We start from the raw sequence: 7,107 nt of genomic DNA, 5'->3' as shown, positions 1-7,107 counted from the left end.
TTATTCAATTTGCGGATGGCGGAAGGGGCATCAGTGGCTCAACACCTAAATGAACTCAACACAATCACAACCCATTTGAGTTTAGTGGAAATTGAATTCGATGATGAAGTTCAAGCTTTAATTCTCTTATCATCTCTACCAGACAGTTGGAATGTTACTGTTATAACAGTCAGCAGCTCGTCAGGAAACAACAAATTAAAATTCGACGATGTTCGTGATCTGGTATTGAGTGAAGAAATTCGACGGAGAGAATCGGATGAAGCATCAACCTCCTCAGCCTTGCACACAGAGTCCAGAGGGAGAACTTCAGAAAGAAATTCAAATCATGGCAGATTAAAATCAAGAAGGGGCAAATCAAGAACAAGAAAGAAAGATTTTACCTGTTATAATTGTGGCAAGAAGGGTCACTTTAAAAGAGATTGTCGAGCACTGAAGAAAGATTCTGGCGCACAGGAATCTGCCAACATGACAGAGGAGACAGGTGATGACATGATTCTAAGCATCAACAGTCCGATTGAATCATAGATCTTGGATTCAGGGGCATCTTTCCACTCCACCCCATGCCAAGAAATCATGGTGAACTATATCAGTGGTGATTTTGGGAAGGTTCATCTAGTTGATGATGAAACCTTGAAGATCGTCGGAAAAGGAGACATCCGACTAAAGCTGCCAAACCAGATCACCTGGAAGCTGACAGGAGTGAGACATATTCCTGGCCTCAAAAGGAATTTGATTTCTATAGGACAACTTGATGGAGAATGATATATCATAACCTTTTTAGGCTGTGAATGGAAGATTACCAAAGGAGCACTCGTCATTGCTCGTGGTAAAAAGACTGGTACTCTCTATATAACCTCAAATTTAGAGAATATCATTGCAGCCGTAGATGTTGATAGAAAATCAAACCTATGACACCAAAGGCTTGGCCATATGAGCGAGAAATGGATGAAGACACTTTTGTCAAAAGGGAAGCTGTCGGATCTAAAGAATGTAGATGTCAGACTATGCGAGGATTACATCTTTGGCAAACAAAAGAAAGTCAACTTTACAAAGATTGGTAAGACACCCAAGGCTGAAAAGTTAGAGTTGGTTCATACTGATGTATGGGGACCATCTCCAGTTCCATCTCTTGCAGGCTCATTATATTATGTCACCTTCATCAATGATTCTACAAGAAAGGTGTGGGTTTATTTTCTGAAGAAGAAATCAGAAGTCTTTGATACCTTCAGAAAATGGAAGGCCATGGTGGAAAATGAGACTGGTCTGAAAGTCAAGCGGTTGAGGTCTGACAATGGAGGAGAGTACAGAAATCGTAGATTCAGAGATTTATGCACAAACAATGGGATCAAGATGGAGACAACAGTTCCCATGACACCACAATAGAATGGCGTAGCAGAGCGCATGAATAGAACTCTGAATGAACGTGCCAGAAGCATGAGGATACATACTGGATTGCCTAAATTTCTATGGGCTGAAGCTATCAACACTGCAACTTACCTGATCAACCATGGGCCCTCAGTTCCTTTGGATGGAAAAATACCAGAGGAAGTTTGGAGCAAGAAAGAAATAAACCTTTCACACTTAAGAGTGTTTGGTTGTATTTCTTATGTACACATAGATTATGCTGAAAGAATTAAAATTGATGCTAAGTCTAACAAATGTGCATTTGTTGGTTATGGCGGTGATGAGTTCGGTTACTAGTTTTGGGACTATGAAAATTGGAAGATCATCAGAGGCAGAGATGTCATTTTCAATGAGAATGTGATGTACAAAGACAGGTGAATTGTAGAATCAAATAGCTCAAATATCGAAGCTGAAACAAAGGAATTTGTTAAATTCGAGGAGATTTCTGGAAATGATGTTCAGATCTGTCCTGAAGTAGTTCAAGAATAACCAGGCACACCAGAACTAAGACGCTCCTCCAGAATTCCTAAACCAACCAAGTGTTATTCGCCTTCTTTGCACTACTTATTGCTGACTGACAATGGTGAACCAGAGTGCTATGATGAAGCAATGCAAGTGGAGGATTCATTCAAGTGGCAGTCCTCCATGAAAGATGAGATGGACTCGCTTATGTCAAATCAGATGTGAGAATTAGCTGAATTACCACCAGCCAAGAAATCTCTCCATAAAAAGTGAATTTACATGATCAAAGAAGATCACGATGCGAGTAAACGCTACAAAGCAAGATTGGTTGTCAAAGGTTTTCAGTAAAAAGAAGGTATTGACTACAATGAAATTTTCTCTCCATGCGTAAAGCTGTCTACAATCAAACTGGTGTTGAAAATTGTAGCTACAGAGAATTTACATCTTGAGCAGTTAGATGTAAAGACAGCTTTCCTTCATGGTGATTTAGAGGAAGAAATCTATATGAGGCAGTCATAAGGCTTCATAGAGGCAGGCAAGAAAAACCTGGTATGCAGGTTGAAGAAGAGCTTGTATGGTTTAAAACAAGCTCCTGGACAGTGGTACAAGAAGTTCGATAGTTTCATGAGTAGCAGTGGTTTTACCAGATGCCAAGCAGATCATTGTTGCTACATCAAGAGGTTCGACAATAGCTTTATTATTTTATTGTTGTATGTTGATGACATGCTCGTTACAGGCTCATACATGCAAGAGATTATAAACTTAAAGCAAGAATTGTCAAAGTCGTTTGCTATAAAGGATATGGGCACTGCAAAATAGATTCTTGGGATGAGGATCAAGAGAGACACAAAGTCGGGGACATTGATGTTATCACAGGCTGAGTACATCAATAAAGTACTCTCCAGGTTCAACATGCAAGATGCTAAACCAATAAGTACACCTTTAGGTGTTCATTTTAGACTCTCCAAAGATCATTCACCAAAGACGGAGGAATAACGTGCACACATGGTGAAGGTGTCGTATGCCTCAGCAATTGGAAGTCTGATGTATGCCATGGTTTGTACTATACCAGATGTTGCTCATGCAGTGGGAGCTGTTAGCAGGTACATGAATAATCCGGGCAAGGTACACTGGGAAGCTGTCAAATGGATCCACAGATATCTGTGAGGTACCACAAACAAAGCACTTTGTTTCAAAGGTGGAGATACGATACTGACATGCTATGTAGATGCTGACTTAGAAGGAAATGTTGACATCAGAAGGAGCACTACAGGGTATGTCTATACTCTAGGAGGTACTGCAATGAGTTGGGTTTCTCAACTACAGAAGATAGTTGCTCTCTCCACAACTGAAGCGGAATATGTCGCTGTTACGGAAGCCAGCAAGGAGATGGTCTGGCTCCAAAGTTTCTTGGATGAGTTAGGCAAGAAACAAGAAAACAATGTCTTGTTTTGTGATAGTCAAAGTGCTATTCATCTAGCAAAGAATTCGTCTTTTCATTCCAGGATGAACCACATACAATTGAGATATCATTTTATCTAGTCTCTTCTGGAAGATGGGATTTTGAAACTTGAAAAAATTAGTGGAGCTCAAAATCCGGCAGACATGTTGACAAAGACGGTGACTACGGACAAACTGAAGTTGTGTTCAGCTTCAGTTGGCATGCTAGAGTAACGAGACCAGAAATGCTGCTGCATTGATCGAGGTGTGAGGACAAATTAAAATCAGTCTTCAAGTGGGAGATTGTTGAAAGTCAAACAATACAACAAACTTAAAACTAAAGTTTGGCACCGCCAAAGGGGTTTTTCAAAGAGGTTTGGCACCGACTACGCATGGTTTCAAAGTTGCAGATTTTTGTTGATTTTTTGTAATGGGCAAATTACACTTTAGTCATTTCTCTTTAGGGTATTTTCAAATATTAGTCCCTAAGCTTCAACTATAAATACCCTAGCCCATTTAGCTTCAAAATCATTCCAAAATCCCAAATCATTTCTTTCTCCCAATACTAGAGAGTTTTCTAGTGAGTAGTGAGTGTTTTGTAAACACTTGTAAATTTTCTCTCTTAGTAAAAGATCTGCAGCAGTCCGGAGTCGTAAGCAAATTGGATGAACTCCGTTATCAATTTCGGATATTATTTTTCCGCTTTTATTTCGCATTCTCACTAATCTGGTTATAGGGAAATTACTTGTTACTCGTTTTATTTCACAACAATTATCATCGTCCTTCCCTCTTGGAATTTCTTCAGCTTCATTTTTCTCCAGTGCCTGGTATATTACACTCAAAACCTCTATAAGCATATCTTGCTCCTCAGTTTCCCTACTCGTAACTTTCTCTTCACCCACAATTTCCTCTACATTGACAAGGTCTTGATTTTCTGTGGCATTAACAATTTGATCAACCTGCTCATTGATTATTGTTTCAACGTTAACTTCAATCTATTTATCATTGTGCTCTAGTTTCTCCATCTTTCTATCATATGTAACTTCAATATCATTGTAATTCTCATTCTCAAATGTCGATGCGAAATCTTTCAATGCAACTTTGCTTGGTTTATTGAGCTTCTCTTGAACATCTTTAGAGGTAGAGGTGAAGACAAATCCAATTGCATCGATATTTAGGATTGTAACAATTGTTTCGATTTCGTCAACAACTGCGATTGCAACGCATCCGGCAAGTTGATGACAATTTTTGAAGTTTCTTTGCTGGCACATCAAAAATCTCTTTAGGTGTATCCTTCTCATCAGGAGCACATTAATCAGTCTTAGGATTCGGTATATCACATTCTTTAATTTTTTCACAATATTGTTTATAACAGTGCTCTTTCCCTTGTCTTTACGTTGTTTCCCGTGTTTCACTAGGCAGGTTGCCTGTTGGTCTAGTGTTGAAGTCTGTAGAAATCTATCTAAATTGAGCTTCTAAAGCATGCATTGATGAAGAATTTTCTTGCACAATTGCTTCAGTTTTACATATATGCTCTTTCATTAAAGCTTTAAGAGATGTTAGTGGATCACATGTGGAAGCTTGAGAGCATTTTTGTGATCTCTGTGTCTACAAATTCTGGTTTTTTCGTTGTAGTTATTATGGCTGCAAAGGAAATTGTGGCTTTGAAGTGAACAACGAATTGTAAGATAATTGTTGATGATTGTAATTTCCTTGCCTCTGGTTGTAAGTGTTAGACGCTGAATTGCTTCTATAGCCAAATACGGTCGTACCTTGCCCAAAATCATGATTCCCCAAGATTGATTCCAAGTAGCATTGTCATATCCCATAAGAGTTGTTTTTGATATTGTTCACCTGGTAAATATTATCTGCATGTTAGGGACAATCTTCTTAGCTATGACTGTCATTGTAAATTTCACAACTAAATGTGGGGATATCAATCTGTTGAGCCATTTGGATGGGTGCTACTCCCACATTCCCTTGAATATTCTTCATCAAATTTGTGAGCATAGAAACTTACGCGCTAAAGGCATAGATTGTATCTAGTTCCATAACTCCTTGCGTAACTCTTTTGGTTGCATCTCTAGAAATAGGATATTGATAATCGTTTTGTGAAATCATCTCTAGAATACTCACAACTTCAGGGTAGGTGCAACCCAACAATGTCAATTTGTTGATGTGTCGATAACATTCCTTGTCGAAGCATACAATGTTGGAGGGTTGAACCTCCAGACAAATTGTGTATCCAATTCATTCCAAGAAGTGATTGAACTTGTTGGCCAAGTGCGAGCATGTCCCTGCAAAGAATAAGGGAAAAGTTGCATTTTTAAGGCATCGTCAGGAACACCTTGTTGAATAAATGAATCGCAAATCAAATGAAAGGATTGTAAATACTCTCTTGCATCTTCATGTGGTAACCCAAGAAATTTACCATTTGAATTCAACATTTGAAATATGACAGGTTTAAGCTCAAAATTTTCAGCTTGAATTCCTTGTCGAACCACTTCTGGTTGTAAATCATCTAATGCAAGCACAACTTAATCTCGAATAGTCTTATGTTGAAATTGTGCATTTTTTGGCCACAATCGATCATTACCGTTTTGTGCCAGTAATGGGATAAACATGAGCCTTAATTAGACTTCCCTCAGCCGAGACAAACAATCAAACAAGTATTTTGATTGTCGATGCATTACACATTCATATCTACCAAGCATAACATTCATTTGTTACTGTTGAGACCCACTAAATATAAGTGTCATTCCCTCTTGGGCTGTACACCTAAACTATTACGCCCACAATCCTACCCAACTCCCGTTGTGGATTAAGTGAATTTTGCCAGTAAGGAATGTAAATTGAGTTGTCACAGAAATTACACCTACGTGTCTATCACCCTCAAAGAAACAGATTAAACAAAAACAAACAAGACTTTCATAGATAGCAAATTTAAAGCTTCTAAAGAACTTCTGTTGTCATGAACATCAAATGAATGAAAATAAAGTTTAAATCATAAAATTAAATTAAAGATAAAAATATTCCTATTATGAAGCTTTGATTCGATCCTTTCATAGCTTGATATTGCGCTACCGCTCCTATAGGTTAGCTCCAGCATCGGTCCATCCTCGAATGCTCTGGAGGTCTAGTGCTTCATGTCCATGGAGAAGAAAGCTTGAAGAAATTAGGGAAGAAGAAGATCGAAATGATAAAGATATTTTCTCTCCTATTATAACTTCTATGCTAGTTGTCCCTTGATGCACTCCGCGTGAATTTTAGTACAAATTAGTTCAAATGGAAAACCATATCATTGTCTTTTCATTCTTATAGAAACTATGACAGTTGTCCAATACATCAACAATTTTGGAAGTAATTGTTTGCGATGAAATCACATTTTTGCACCTCTTGCGTGACTAATTGTACAGCTTCTAGAATAAAAGACATCTCAGCATTCCTGAATTTCTTATAGAATATCATCTTCAAGTTCAGTACTTGCGGTGACATTCTCGTACCAGTGTTATACTGTAATACCCAAAAAATTTAGATAATGACCAAAATACAAATTTTGAAAGTATGATGGTCAAAGTAAAAAATTTAGGAAAAGTTTAAGGAAATAAGTGGTAATTTTCCCAAAAAGAATTTTATTCCATAAATGGATTAAAATTCTTTAGTGACCAAATTATAAATTTGATAAAATTTGGTGACCAAGGTATAAACTTTGAAAAGTTTAGGGACCAAAATGTAATTTTGGAAAAGTTACATATGGGTCATGAAAATAAATAAATAAAAATATTATTTTCACATTTTTAA

This window comes from Hibiscus syriacus, unplaced genomic scaffold (genome assembly GCF_006381635.1).
Source record: "Hibiscus syriacus cultivar Baekdansim isolate YM2019G1 unplaced genomic scaffold, ASM638163v2 tig00000452_pilon, whole genome shotgun sequence".
NCBI classification, from domain to species: domain Eukaryota; kingdom Viridiplantae; phylum Streptophyta; class Magnoliopsida; order Malvales; family Malvaceae; genus Hibiscus; species Hibiscus syriacus.
Note: the sequence above shows the minus strand (reverse complement) of the source record.